The sequence below is a fragment of the Stegastes partitus genome, unplaced genomic scaffold, assembly GCF_000690725.1.
Source record: "Stegastes partitus isolate 25-593 unplaced genomic scaffold, Stegastes_partitus-1.0.2 Scaffold2303, whole genome shotgun sequence".
NCBI lineage: Eukaryota > Metazoa > Chordata > Actinopteri > Pomacentridae > Stegastes > Stegastes partitus.
Genome location: NW_007580034.1, coordinates 27,272 through 30,733, shown reverse-complemented (window position 1 = coordinate 30,733; position 3,462 = coordinate 27,272). Strand labels below are relative to the sequence as shown.

The window sequence follows — 3,462 nt, the reverse complement described above, 5'->3', positions numbered from 1 at the left end:
CAAACAAACATCAGGGCTTTGGACAAATTAAGGTATATAGACATTTTATTACTTGGTTTCATTGCCACAATTAAATTAGTATTTTAAAGATTTGCAAACAAGAGAAGAAACAAACAAATGTTTCATCCTCCTCTATACCCACTGATGGTGTCTCTTCATACTGGGTTCAGATTCCCCCTGCAGGCTTCAGTAGGGATCCCAGCATGAGGCAGTATGTTTACCTGCAAGCTTACTTCCCTGATGTAAGACTGGAGAAAGTCGTCTTAGTGTCCTTCCACTCCGGTTACATGTTCATCCAGACAGATAAGACCCTCTACACACCCAGCAGCAGAGGTAAGTTCAATAAAACGTCACTGATGAGAACAACACCTCCACACTGTTTGCAGTTTTGAATCTAAAGACGATTGTCACCACTAGTAAGTAAGTTATGTCATGAAACTTGGCCGTCTATGTTGTAAAGAGGTGAAAAAGGCATTTTATAAGCAGACAAAAGGGGCCTGTTGCTCAAAAGAGGAAAAAATCCACCACCAGAATGGTAGTTTTCACACTGGTGCTCTGTAAGGAGGGGTGCATTCAATACTAACATATATACTATATATAGTATCAGGAGTTGATGCTTTCAGTTAGCACAAAATAGATAATCAGTTAATAATAAGGTCACAGTTACTTCATGCGTTAATTTAAATGTTGCCATATTAGCTGGAATCCATTCGCATGGGAATAGAGCAGCGTTGTTACATACAGAAATACAAAGCTGGTGGTCAGATGCACAGAACACTGACATCATCTAGTCTGAAAATGCAGCACTTTGACATTTTTAACAGACAGTCATGACTCTACTCAAATGAAAGTCACAACAATCTAAAAAAAAAAAAAAAGTCTGTTACAAGTAAAAGTCCTGCATAAAAAAAGCTTAGACAAGTAGAGGTACGCATGCATTGGCAGCAACGTGAAGTTTTAGTAATAAAATAAAGAGCACTCATTTGTGCTGACTGACATTGTGAGGGTCATAGACTGGGTTCACTGTGTTTTTGGGATTTTGTCTGTCTCTGTGTTTTGGTGGGTGTGCCTCTGTTCTCTGCAGGCTGGGCGGAGCCGATCAGGAGAGACACGCGCACGCTGGCAGCTGTGGCTCATCGGCTCATCAGCTGTGCCCGGCTTAAATACTGGCGTCTCACAGAAGACTGACGCCAGAGGATTGTGATACCTATCTCGGGGTACAGTCAGGCCACGAACTGCTACACCGCGCTGAGCAATTTTGATGTTCTCTAGCTTCAAGTTTATGGTATGTGTTTCTCTGCCTGTCTCCAGTTCTCCTCCTCGGCTCCAGCACTCGGCACACCTCCAAGCACTCCAGCGTTTGTCACCCACGGGAATTCACGACCACGGACACCTTCACCGGGAGATCCTTCACGAGAGCACCCACCCACGAGCACCGAACCCTGAGCACCGGACCCCTGCGCACCACCCCGGTTTCCCTCGTCACGGCTCCCTCTCTGCACGAGGAAAAAACCCACGGACCAAGACACTCTCAGGCTCTTCGTGCACCATTCTCAGGACCCCCCTTCCTCGGATCACGACCCCAAAGACTTCACTCCACCACCTTCCTTAAATAAATCTTGTTTCCTTTAACCCTTCTCCCCGTCTCCCTTTTCGTTTGGGTCCACCCGCACTGTCACTGAGCACGAACATGTTATGTCTCCCATTGCAGCAATTTCCCTGAGGTTTCCACCAAGGGGATCAATAAAGTTCTGTTCTATTCTATTCTATTCTTAAGCAGCAGTGTGTCAACAGCATGTTAATGTTGGAGCTACTACAGGCTTGAACTATTTGATACCTAGTTTTACATACAGAGACAGCAGATACATGTAAACATGGTTATTGGGAGGAAAAAAGGGGAAAAAAAGAAAGTTCTGATACACTTATCGGTAGTATATTGTTATCATTATTATATAGTGGCAAGAGAAGGATAATAGCAATAAGAACTTCATTATTTGGAAGTTCGACAGTTTATTTAAATACATTAAATGCAAAATTACCATGAAAGCACGCAACAAAAATGTTAAGTCTATGTGCATTAGTGAACTGAAAGTGTGCTCGGAGCCCTTTCACCCTCAGTTATCAATATATCAAATATAAATTACTGTGACAAACCTTTCAGCTATATTACCCTGCTCCTGTATGTCCCAGTACACACAGCGTCAAATATAGGCCACAGGCAAAGTTTAAAGTGCATTTTGTGACAAAGCAGAATCTCTCAGTTGTATGCATACTGCACACAGCAGTGTGTACTTTACAAGGGCAACTGCAGGACATAATGAAAACAAAAAGAAAATGTATGTGATCTGCAGCCCAAAAAGTTGCGTCATATACATACAGACACAGCTGAACTGTTATTATAGGAGAAAACCTGTTCAAATTTGGTGACGTCTTATTTGTTGAAATGTGATCTTAGAAAATATATTATGCATTCAGTTTTAAAATCAGGACATGTAGTATTTAAATTACCTCAAAATCCAAGGATGCTGATGTCCTGGCAGTGATGACGTTAAAGATACTGTCCATGTGATTGTAAAATCTGTAGTTTGAGACCAGCCAGAGACTGTCGTTACATGTTTGTGATAAATGACAGATTTTAACTTTTGATTGAACTGATCAGTTAATCACACCTAAACTCTGGAGTTCTCTGCCTGCACCCTTATGGTCTGTTGAGGTTTCCTTTAAAAGCCGCTGAGCAGGTGACCCATAAACAGCGGCTATAGTCCCCGACGCAGCAGCCGTTGGTTCGAATCATCTGCTGCAGGTTCTTCCCCCATTCTTCACCCTACTTTCCCGTCTTCCTCTCTCTACTATCCTGTCAAATAAAGCTGAAAGGCAGAAAAAACCAAGCCGGCTAAAGACACACCTGTTTTGTCAGGCATTTGGGTGATTTGTATGCACTAGCCCGTTATTTATTCAATACCCTTGGTTTGCTTAAGCCTGAATACACCGTTTGCGAAAGTTAAATGTGGTTTAACTTTTGCTGTGATATGCATTGTATGTTTATTGTGAAATCAATACAGTTTTGAGAAGATATACACTTTATCTATCAAGAATAAATCTCATTGTCACAATCATTCCATGAGAAGACGTTTAAAAAAAAGAGAGAGATTTTATTCCACCTTTATGGGCAACAGTGTAAATAAATTTTACTTTTTTACTTACTGAGACTCAGAATGAGTAAGTGAACCCTCCTGAGTGGAAGAGTCAGACTGTCACATGATTAGATATAGAAAAGGTCAGACATATATTCGAGTAATCTCTCTTTCAGTTCATTTCAGGGTATTTGGACTGATGCCTCGCTTGGAGCCCGTGGACAGGGATGCTGAGACCCGAGCTGATGCTTTCATTAACATTGAGTTTGTGGTACTGTGTTTTATCTTGACTCAGACTTGAATGTGATATTGTAGAACTTATGGAAAC

At 41.7% G+C, this 3,462-nt stretch overlaps 1 pseudogene; it reads left to right on the top strand.

Moving 5' to 3' along the window:
* The first annotated feature begins 203 nt into the window (after positions 1-203).
* Positions 204-3,462, top strand: part of LOC103374614 (complement C3-like) — a 22,221-nt pseudogene continuing 18,962 nt past the window's right edge.